At 41.6% G+C, this 11,586-nt stretch overlaps 1 long non-coding RNA gene across 1 annotated transcript in view; it reads right to left on the bottom strand.

The window, feature by feature from the left end:
* Positions 1-2,724: 2,724 nt before the first annotated feature.
* LOC310640139 overlaps positions 2,725-11,586 on the bottom strand; it is a 31,827-nt gene continuing 22,965 nt past the window's right edge. Inside the window, exons 2-5 of the long non-coding RNA XR_014492478.1 lie at positions 11,283-11,541; positions 10,231-10,359; positions 9,119-9,257; positions 2,725-3,091 (exon numbers count right to left, since the gene is read on the bottom strand). This is a non-coding gene — a long non-coding RNA (uncharacterized lncRNA). The remainder of the gene's footprint in view (positions 3,092-9,118; positions 9,258-10,230; positions 10,360-11,282; positions 11,542-11,586) is intronic.

Here is an 11,586-nt window from a genome sequence, read left to right as displayed (position 1 = left end):
GGCTGTTTTATGACTCGTGGACTTCAACTCCCAGAATTCCTAAGCCAGCCAAGCTGGCTCAGGAATTCTGGGAGTTGAAGTCCACGAGTCATAAAACAGCCAAGGTTGCCTACCCCTGGTCTAAGCGCGCAACATGGTCAAGTTCCCATCCTGTGGGAGAGTCTACCCTCATCCTGAATCGTCCATCAACATCTCTTTATCAAGGAGGACCGGACCATGAGGTCCCCAATCGCTGCCCACTTCCCCAGCTCCTTAGAAAGACGCCGCTCAGTCCCTTTCCCTTTCCTACCGACCGCACCGCGTGATCATATTGCTAACTGTCAAAAGCTGAGCAGCTCGTTGTAAAGCCGTAAGGATCGGGGAACGAGGCGCTTATCCAGCCCTCGCTAGACAGAGGGGATAGGTGGGAGAGGGGACAGTCCGCCGGCGTGGGTGGGGGAAAAAAAACAAAACCCGCTCATCCTTTCTATCCCCGCACAACAGCTGGCGAGGGAAGCCTCGGAGAAGGACCGTCTGGTTGGGTCTGGTGGTTGGTTCTCGCGGGGAAGCCCAATCCGCCCGCAATAAGCCATTGCGTGGCACTGTTTGGGTTGCGCGGTTGAGAAGTCTGTCCCGTGGATTCAGTCTCGGGCTACCCTCGGAAGAAACCGCGGGCGCGCTTCGGAGTTCTCGGGAAGCAGGTGGCCGGGAAGGGAGGAGAAACACACCCCGCGGGCTTATATATATATATATATATATATAAAAACTTGCGCAGGAGGAAATTAGCTTCCGAGGTAAAAGGGGTGGGGGGGGGCGAGCCTCGCACCTGGGGCTGTCAAGCTGCTCCGAAGCCCCGACCCGCTGCGCCCCCTTCCCCGCGTGCACCCCCCCCCCGCAAGAGAATCCCTCTTCCCTCCAAGTCTGGTCCGTCGCCCGTCTGCGAAGTCATTTTCCCTGCCCAGAAGATGCCGCGGGGAAGATGCCCGCCCGGCTTGGTACCCAACGCGCAGGAGGGCACCTTACCTGCCTCGGCGCGATGGAGTCCCCCCGTCCAGTCCTGGGCCTCCCTCGGCGGGACAAAGAGCAGCCCCCCCCCTCCCACGCGCGCTCGCCCCAGTCCTCGAGTGCCGAGTCCTGGCGCCTCTTCCGGAGCTTGATATCCGGCCCTGATTGATGGCAGCGCCGGTAGAAAAAGGGGAGCCGCGCGCAATGGGAAGGCGAGGTATATGCGCGGCGCGGGGAGCGCCCACCCAACGGCGTCCGCCGCTCCCGCCAAGCGCCTCGGCTCGACCCTATTCTATACTGTTCCCACTGCGGCGGGCTCAAAAAGGGAGCTCTGGCGCCCTCTGCCGGCGCGCGGGGAGATCTCGGCCGCCGCGATAGAAAACGCCGTCGCTGGAACTTACAAGAGAGGCGACGGATGCTGGCCCCGAACTCGGAAGGTCGCAAAAAAAAGGTCGGGTGCAGCCCGTCGATATTGCAAGTTGAGCCTCGGAAAGGATGAAAAAAGGATGGCTGCCCCTCTGGCTGCCCAGAGACCAAAATAATAAAGTGGACGGGCGTGTGGGTGGGTGGGTGGGTGGGTGGGTGGGGAGTCCAAACTCTGATTGAACCACTTATTGCCTCTTTGGGGTGCTTCGTTTAGTTGCTATAGTAGCAAAGCGCTGGAGTTTCTCAAAATATTTCAGCGCTAGGAAACATTTCATGGCATTTGGGCATTAGGGTTTAATTTGTTTTCAATTTCTGTATTTGTGTATTTTGATATTTATGTCACTGTTCACCGCCCTGAGTCCTTGGGGAGAAGGGCGGTATACAAATCAAATAAATAAATAAATAAATAAATAAATAAATAAATAAATAAATAAATAAATAAATAAATAAATTTTGAAAATGGAATTCCTGACGTACTTTAGGAAGCCTTGTCCGGAAGCTGCCTTGGAAATCTCTCCTTCAGTTCTAAGAATCTGGGAGGAGGCTGGATGCAATGCTTGGTGCTGGGATCCCGACTCATGCATCTCCGGGGGTGATTCTGGGAAGGAAATGGTGGTTTGTAAATTAGACAAACAGACGGGCAGACAGACAGATGTATTCAGTCTCTGTTGGCATGAGACCGGGCCTTACAACTGGCAATTCCACTATTAAACTCCTCTTTCAGTTATGATCAAGGAACCTAATCTGAAAAGTAGTCACCTGAGCCCAGGTACTGTGGATCCCACCTTAAAAACATTTTGGAAGATCAAGCAATTCCTTAGGTTGAATCCATTTGATCCAACCAATGTTGGATCCAACCAATGTTACACTCTCATGGGATTCTTAATAGATAAAGAAATAATACAAATACAAAAATGATCAAAATTTAGCACTTAGCAATGGGCATGTATTTATACAGCTTGGGCCATGTTGGGTTATATGTGACCTTCCCAGATGACTTCAATGGGGAAAGCTGAATTTGCCTAATAATTATGTGATTCACTTAACAATTATAATGATTTACTCCACAACCACATTTTAGCAAGAGAAATTCTGGCCCCATTGTGTTTGTAAGTTAAGGACTACCTGTAATTCTTTAGAGTTAGATATAAAGTATCACATGTCCTTCTTTGCGGCAAGTATAATACAACATCTCTACATGAAAGACTATCCCCGTGTGATTCTGGAGAAATAGGAAGAGTCAAGCACATCTTCCTTTATTGCAACTACTACAGAGATTTCCAAAGGTACCATATAGCATCAATGCTCTAACAATTCTCAAGAAAAACCAAATCAAAACAATTATAATTAGTCATCAACCATGACGTAACAAAAAGAGTTGCCACCTACTGATGAGTGGCAGTGAAGACATGACATCAGCTCAGCTAGTTTGAATTTTGTTCTATCATTTATATTTTGTTTTTCTGATACGTGATTGTCACAAAAGATTTTGATTTGATTTCTGGAGGCTTGCGTGGTATATCCATTTTTCAGAAGCAAATGGATGGTTGCTTTCTATCTCTTTCCAGTTTTTCTCCAGCAGCCCCTCTGTGAATTCTTTCTGGGAAGCAGGAAATGCATCAAAACAAAGCCTGCAGCTCTCCTCTCTTTCTCCGCACGGCAATTAGAAGTTTTCTTCAAGCTAAAGATGAACAGAGATCCTTGGTTTTACTTTTTTTAATTACGAGAATCGTGTAGCACTAAAGAGTAAACTCAGATGCCTCAAGGAGTTGACCAGAGCCAAGGGAGTTTTTCCCTGACACTTGGTAGTGCCTACTCTTGTGGGAAAATCCAATTGCCACATTTGCTGCTTCGGTCACCTCCCTTCTGTCTCAGGCACTTCAGGATTTAGAGTTCATTTTTAAAAAATAGCACTATGTGGGGCATTCCAGTGTGTTCTCTATATTGCTGATCTATGATGATGGTTTCTGTGTTGTTATTGTATTTTGTTGCATAATATTTATCTTATAAATGTCTGTATATAAATAAGACAATCAACGTTTGCCACTGAAATTGCAGTGAACAAAGGAATGAACCCACGTGTAGGAAGAAAGCAAAATTATCATACACATTCACATGTGGCTGAGCTGCGCTCATAGCAATGCAAAGAGGGCTTAGCACAAGGAGAGTGAGCTTGGAGGTCAGTCATCATGGCCAATGCCTCAGCCAGTGCTAAAGTCCTTCCTTTGATCTTTTCTTCTCCGGCCCTGTCACCACAAAAGCATTTAAAAGTCTAGCTGTGGGATGCTCTAGGCAAAATGTGAACATGGCAGCAACATTACCAGTTGAGAAATGAAGCGAATTCTATGCAAGTGAAAAGTGGCTTCTGATATTTCAATGATTTAGAGCATTTAAAGGGGTCTTGGAATTTGTTTTTTTTAAAGAAAGAAAACGGAGGATCCCACCAACTATTGCTCCTGATCATACTTGCTGTATACTGGACTTTTTTCTTGTAAAATTCAGTGGAACTGCAGAATGGACATTTTGCTTTTGTTTTATTAAACTCTGGGAAATAAATGCCCAAATATCCTTTTACTGATACTGAATATTTAAGGAATTTTGGTTCTGGCCTCAGTAATAATTACCTTATCGTTTGCAAAAAGCTTGGAGAGTTGCTTTTTAGTTTCTTGGAACTGTCACCCTTTTGCAAAATTCATCAGGACCACTGGGCAGGGATCTTGTCTCGGAGGGTGGGGGGGGGCTAGCTGTGTCTCTCAAATGTGTCCCAGCAGAGTTGGCAGATATGTTCTGTCCAGCTGGGATATTGCCTAGGTAACAAAAGCCTCTGTTTAAGCCACCCAGCATCCAAGTCATTAATCTTTAGCCTGTGGCAGGAGCATTAACACGCCCTGAAAACAGCAATGAATTTTTAATGAGAGCAAGGAGTTTTGCCCACCTTCTTGCTAAATGGGATCTCCATCCTTCCTTCGCTGGATCTGAATTCCAATTGCCAAAACTCACCCCCAAAATACCAATTCTATGATTTATGGAAGCAGCCCATCTTGCCTTTGATCAGAGTCATTTCTTCCACACAGCATTTTCGTGGTGGAGAGTTTGACCATTTATGGATCACCTAATGCTGCTTTGTACTTTGAAGAGCAATTAGTGCTCTGTTCACACTTGATCAGACACAGTGCAAATGCAAGGAATGGGCTTTGTTTCTCAATGCTGTCATGCTATGGAGTGCACGAAGGCAACAGCCCCCTACTCCCACCCAAAGCCAAGGATGATTGAGATGTGTTTTATTTTAAGAACATAGTCAAAGCATATTCATTGTGGAACATTGAATAAAAACTCAGAGCTGCTAGGAAGCCAGGGATACTGATTCGGGGCTCCAGAAAAAAACAAAAGAAAAAAATTAAAAATAGTTGCAATTTTTTGTGAGTCTGAAATTGTGGGAATGCTAAATCTGAAGCTGCCGTTAAATGTTTTTTTAAAAAAGGCACCTTTAACTTTTTGCCTGTTACTTCACAGAATGTGAAGTAGTTTGCAATGAAAAGCAATCTCTATAATGGGAAAATCCATGCCACAATTTAAACTGAGTGGGAGGAGGATGAAATATTTTTACTGTCTTTTTGGAATCTACCTCCCACTTCATCCCAGGTAAATAAAAATCTGTTCCAAATCACTCTTTAATGACTTTACATCTGGGCTTCATCTGAATCTACTACTCATTTCTAGTAATTGAAGATGAACATGGGGCTGGGAATTAATTTCAAAGCACAAAACTTCCCTTTATAGTTTAAACAGTTAGGTGCTGATGTTTTTCAGGTGCTGATTTATTTAATTTATTTATTTTAATTCCATTTATATCCCGCCCTTCTCCGAAGACTCAGGGCGGCTTACAAGCTTAGCAGTAGCCTTCATTCTATGTATATGCCTGCTTATTAGGGCTTTCACACACACCCCAAGCGGCATTATTACAAAGTCAGCTTAATTGCCCCCAACAATCTGGGTCCTCATTTTACCTACCTCGGAAGGATGGAAGGCTGAGTCAACCTTGAGCCTGGTGGGACGCGAACCTGCACTAATTGCAGGCAGCTGGTGTTACTTAAGGAGGCATTAGACCACTGCTCCACCAAGGCTCTTGGATTGCACCAAGAAGCCCAGGAATGGAGAAGAACGTCAGGGAAAGCTGAAAGCCAATGAAGGTGAACAAAGAGCACTTGGACAGATGTCTAACTTCTATGTCTAACTTAACTTCTGATTTATCATAATTACTGAAAATTCCTGGGTAAGATTTCTTATTTATCTCGGTGAGATGTCCTCATGAATGTAATGAATGAATGTAAAATGTAACATACTGTAGAAGCGATACACCCAACAGGTCGAGGGCAAATGGGTCTTTTCATTCTCCTGATTAGAATATGAATTAATTTGTAGCAACACTGATTCTTGCAAACTACCGTCTTGTGGGGAACTCAGTTTCAGAGAGGATGAATAGCAAGGACAGACTGCGGAAATGCCCCCCAGCAAGTACGGCGTGCATTCCTCAGATGAGCTTCCAGATCACACAGAGTTGCTCTCAGATGCACATAATCTGCATGTCACCCCAGAAGCTATTTTTGCAGCCTACGTTGGGTTCTGCCTGTCTTCTTCTTCTTCTCCTCCAGAAAACTGCCAGTGAGGCAATTAATGAGTGGAGGAAGCAGTTCACTTTAAAGAGCCTTCTGATAAAGAAGGAATAAGTTATATCCTACCCTGCTCAATGTGCATTTGGGTTTTTAGAGAAGGGAGGTCAGGTGTATTCAGGTGACATGGAACTCATAAGGTGGCTTTGGGCCAGCCCCTCTCAGGACTTTCAAGTGGTTGGGTTGAAAACAATGGAGGAGAAGAGATATAACGGATTGTGGAAATTATCTTGGGAGACAGGAGGAAAAGCCACAGCCGGGGGAACAGTCAGATAAAAGGCAGCTGAGCCCACAGAAGAAATGGGGGGGTTGTCGGAAAGACCCCCCTCCCCCCTTCTTGAACTGTAAATGTGACAGGGAGAAATATACTTTCAGGCATGCAAGTGTCTGTTAATGTAACCTTACAACGAAGCAGAATTGATTTATCTGGGTGTGGTTCTGTCCGGACTACCTCAGAAGGCTGACAGGAGGACCAGATAACCATTTGGACCTCCTGGGAGAAAAGGCAGAATAAAGCCCTAATAAGTAGGCATATACATAGAATGAAGCCTATTGCTAAGCACATTCGATTTGTGCTTAGATTGTAAGCCGCCCTGAGTCTTCGGAGAAGGGCGGGATATAAATGGGATTAAAATTTAAAATAAAATAAAATCCAAATGTAGAAATAAGAATTGTGTGCAATAACATGACTGATGTTTATGCACATGATGCAAATGCAGCTCTGAACCACATCTGGGTAACCAATGCAAGTTGCCCTTCCTTGTGCCATTCTCTTTCCACTGAAACAAACATTGCCTAATTTCAGCACTAAGTCTCCCACGTATATTTTCTCTTTCCCCAGCCTCAGCCCAAGGGAAATTTGTTCCGCATTTCAAACAAAGGATAGGTTTGTACAGTGCTGATTGGCCAACCCTTCTAAATGACCATTCTTGTGATTGTATTGGTGGATTTGTGAGCCTCAAGGTTGATCATGGAGCTGTTTCTCTTGCCTACGCAAGCAATTATTAAACTGACAAATAACAAAATAGATAAAAAGTCGAATAATACTGAAAGACAAAGACAGATCAAAAGAAAAATTATAAGAGAGAGACTTCAGAGCTGGGGCACATTTAGCATTTACTATCATAAGTGGGAAGTACGGGAATATGTACAAATGCCAGCTCTGACATCCATCTGGTGTTCCTTGATAATTCTGCAGAAGCGGAAACCACTGTTCGTGTGAACAATTAATTCATTATATTCTGCTACAAGTATGATCCATTGTTGATCAAGAATAAAATGCCTATTTTTTCCCTTTTGTTTAGAGACTGGCTACCATTCAGAATGAGCATTTTTGTTGTTGTCCCTTTTGTTCATTCACTTCTGAATGCAGAAAAGTGCTGAAGTGGAGAGCATAGGCTGTTGGGCAAATAGAAACTTAATGGCCCACTCCCTTGTCATGCTGAGCTGGCAAGCAAGTGCTTATAACGGAAGGGAAACCAGCAGTAACCATGATACAGGGTCATCATAACACGTTTTGTGTTGAATCAGCCTTTCCCACTCTGGTTCCCTTCATCCTGGCTGAGGATTCTAGGAGTTGTAGTCACAATGTATGACTACCAGGTTTGAGAAGCACAACGTTGGAGAAGGGTGTATGAAATACACTACAGTACATTTATCCTAGGGACGCAGTGGCTCAGTGGGTTAGGACACTGAGCTTGTCGATCAGAAGGTCGGCAGTTTGGCGGGTCGAATCCTGAGTGCCGCGTAACAGAGTGAGTGCCTGTTACTCGTCCCAGCTTCTGCCAACCTAGCAGTTTGAAAGCACGTAAAAATGCAAGTAGAAAAATAGGGACCACTACGGTGGGAAGGTAACAGCGTTCTGTGCGCCTTTGGCGTCTAGTCATGCCGGCCACATGACCACAGAGACGTCCTTGGACAAGCGCTGGCTCTTTGGCTTTGAAACGGAGATGAGCACCGACCCCTAGAGTCTGAAACGACTAGCACGCATGTGCAGGGGAACCTTTACCTTTACCTTTTTTACATTTATCCTGTACTGTATTTTCCTCTACTTACAATTTTTCCTTTGCCCCCTTTTCCTTTTTAGTCTTTGGAGATACAAAGAATGCTAAACTTTAACAAAGTTAGTCTGACTAAAATTTTTGAAGGATACAATTTATTGCTTATTGATATGCATACTGGCTGTTTAAAATTATATTCATTTCAGTTGATCCTATTTTTATATCCCATTATACTATTATCTCTTTAACATTTTAGTAGTTTTGTAATTAACATTTTTCACTTTCTCAAATAATTGTTACATGTATTTACTTTTCCTAATGGCCGTCTTACTGTATTACTAAGGATGCTATTTATATCATATTTCAATTTTATTTTCCAACTCTGATCCTTTTTTATTACCCACAGTAGTACATTGAGTACCACCAAACAAAGCTAGGCTGAAATTCTTGTTTTTAGCTGGGACACAAAGGAAAAGCTTAGTTGACTAAAATTGTTCAACCTTGGTGAACAGATGTAACCTGGTCAATAAATTGCAAACCAAGCAAAACTCTAATTTGACTGTCACATCCCCTCTAACAAATATGCTAACGCAGTCTGTGTAATTCCACCTTCATGTCAGCCTTACAAGGTAGTCCAGACAAGAAGCATACTCAGGGTTATTGGCTGTCTCTTTAGGTAATGTTATATTAACAGATTCTTGCAAGTCTGAAAATAACTTACTCCTCTGTCACATTTACAGTTCAAGAAACTAACCCACTGTGTTTGTGGGTTCATTTGTTTCTTATCTGACCATTGCCTAGTCTGTGGCTTTTTCTCCTATATTCCAAGGTCGTTCCCACATACTATTGCATTTCCCCAGTCTAAAGTCTTTTAGTGACACTTGGACTAGAACACGTGGAATTTGTAATGTTCAATCTGGAATAAGCTAATATTTTGATGTGCAAATGGAGGCAAAGCTGGGTTGAAGATTTCTAAGCAACTTCCTAGTAATATATATAAAAGAAATGCAAATGCAGATGCAGATCATGTTAGATTACCTGGAATGATATCTTGGCCTAAATTTCTTTTCCACAAGATGCATTACCAAAAGGGTGACTACAAGAGAAAAGACCTTTTAAGTAATGGCATCTTCTTGTGGTCTTCTGAAAGGGCTTCCTTTTTATTTTCCAGATAAAACTAATCAACAAAAAAAGAAAAAAATGTATATAAAGAGAGTTAGTTAATTCATATTAAGTATGTAAGTAAAGAGGAAAATGAGGCAGGGCCTGGAAATTTATCTCATTAAAAAAACAGTTTGAAAAGTGTTACTAGATTACTTAAAAGTCCTCCTCATTGCCCCAGTCAATAACTACGGTACATAAAAAAAAAGCTCCTATTTCAAACATAGGCAAGCCACACATATTAACAATACATTTCCACAAGCCAGGTGTAGGTTTTCCTCTCTAATATTACGTAACCCTGGATTTGGATGTCTCTCATGTGGAAGAAGTTCCCAGTCCTTGATGTGCTGATAAATTTCAAATATTAGGAATACATCCAAGCAGAACATATGCTTCCTTAACCAGCACAAATCAGTCTATAATTTCTGAGAATATAGCAATAATAGAACAAACCATTCTCTGAGGTGTCTAATATGCCAAACTGAATTTTGTTTTGCAAACCAGCTATGCATCCTCCTTGTCCACACATTAATTTATAGATTGCCTTTTTCTCAAGATAATCTGCCTTATAAATATCTTTGGGTAATATGACATTGTCTGAATTTCAATATTTCTACTTTTGTGTGAACAATATGAGCCAAAATTTTATACACATTTTGTGGTAGAAGATAAATATCCAAATATGTGATAAGTCTGCAAGAGCTCTTGAAGCCAATATAGCAATCTTCCTAAAGAAAAAAATTCAGAAACACTGACTTAGAACAGCTATATAATATTAGTTTATTAAAAAAAACTCACATAGAGAAGAAATCACAGATGACTAAGGTAATTAACTTAGCATTTATTTTGTTTTCTAATATATAAACAAATTCAGGGAAGACCCATTTTACTGTATTACAGAGAGTAACGCTCCACTTCAATTGGTAGATGTTGATTGCATTAAATGGCACAAAATTGTCAATTATTTACTTATAATATGTTGCATTTACCATCACAGTGTTAAATGAGAGAAGAAAACAATTCTTTCTCCTACTCCAACGTCAGAAAGATCCAAGGATGCTATGCAGCTAGTTCTACTTCAGACATCCCCTTAAGATTTTAAGAAGTCTCCAAGCAATCTGTAACAAATGACAATCACTGTTGTAGGTTGTATTAACCAAATAAGGAGTTGCAATTAGTGACACCTGCTCCATAAATGATAAATGATCATAATAATATGTGAGCTCTCAAGCTTTATTGTGCAGATGTAATGATACGAGTGTTTCCTGCTTCATTGATTTAATTAGCAGTAGTCATATTCAGGCAAGGAGATACTCTATTCTGAATATTAATTTGGCAGTCAAATAACATCTAGACCTTCTATATTAATTTTTTTTGTAATGAAGTTTAAAATGAAAGTTGTTTTATGTTCCTGATAGACTTATATCTCTTTGTATGGTCGATAAACACCCTTCATCATACTACAAGAGATGAAAGGGAATATAATTGAACTGAAATTTGAAATCTGATTATCCCATAAGTAGGATATGAATTGTGATTTTCATCTGCACAAGAAAGATGTTATCAAATTTCCAGAACATGCAGTCACAGAAGAGATAAAATTGGATTATAATAATATTGTGCCTTCACAAATAATTACCATGATTGGGGGTTCCCTTTTGCAATTTATAGCCACAAAAGTGGGAAAACAAGTCTACGGTGAGTGGCTACAGTGGCTTATATTACTTCCTATAGAGATGATTCAAATATATCTGTAAGGGTCGAGATTGGTTTATTATATCTGTAGATATTATATGTAGAGATGAGCCCATTAAATGAACAATCTCACAATCACACAACTGTAATTGGAGTGCCAGTTGTAGACAGAACTGGAGCAAGACCTCACACATTCACTACTGTTTATTTGGATTACAGCAAAATATCTACACAGGACTGAAGACCTCTCATGTCTTTATATCATATTTAGTCCATCCACAACATAATAGCCATGTCTTGGCTCCTATATGAATACCAACCGTGAATACATGAATGTATTACTTACTGTACATCTGTGTGACAGTACTGTAGGATGTAGTATGGAGTCATAGGCAACAGGAATTCCTCCTCAGAGGGCAAAGAGATGGCAGAGCTTGGAATCAATAAAGGATAATATTTGCAGCTCCTGGTTGAAATTTTTATTATTTTTTTTATTTTAATTCCATTTATTTTTATTTTTATTCCATTTATATCCCGCCCTTCTCCGAAGACTCAGGACGGCTTGCTTGCACTGATGATGTTACCTTGTTTGGGTAATAAAACTTCTGCAAGAAAAAAAATGACCTTGGAATGTCTGGTAGGCAGGAAGA

Source organism: Vipera ursinii (assembly GCF_947247035.1).
Source record: "Vipera ursinii genome assembly, chromosome: 4".
Lineage (NCBI taxonomy): Eukaryota > Metazoa > Chordata > Lepidosauria > Squamata > Viperidae > Vipera > Vipera ursinii.
The sequence above is the reverse complement of the archived record's forward strand: the minus strand, read 5'-3'. Positions and strand labels throughout refer to the sequence as shown.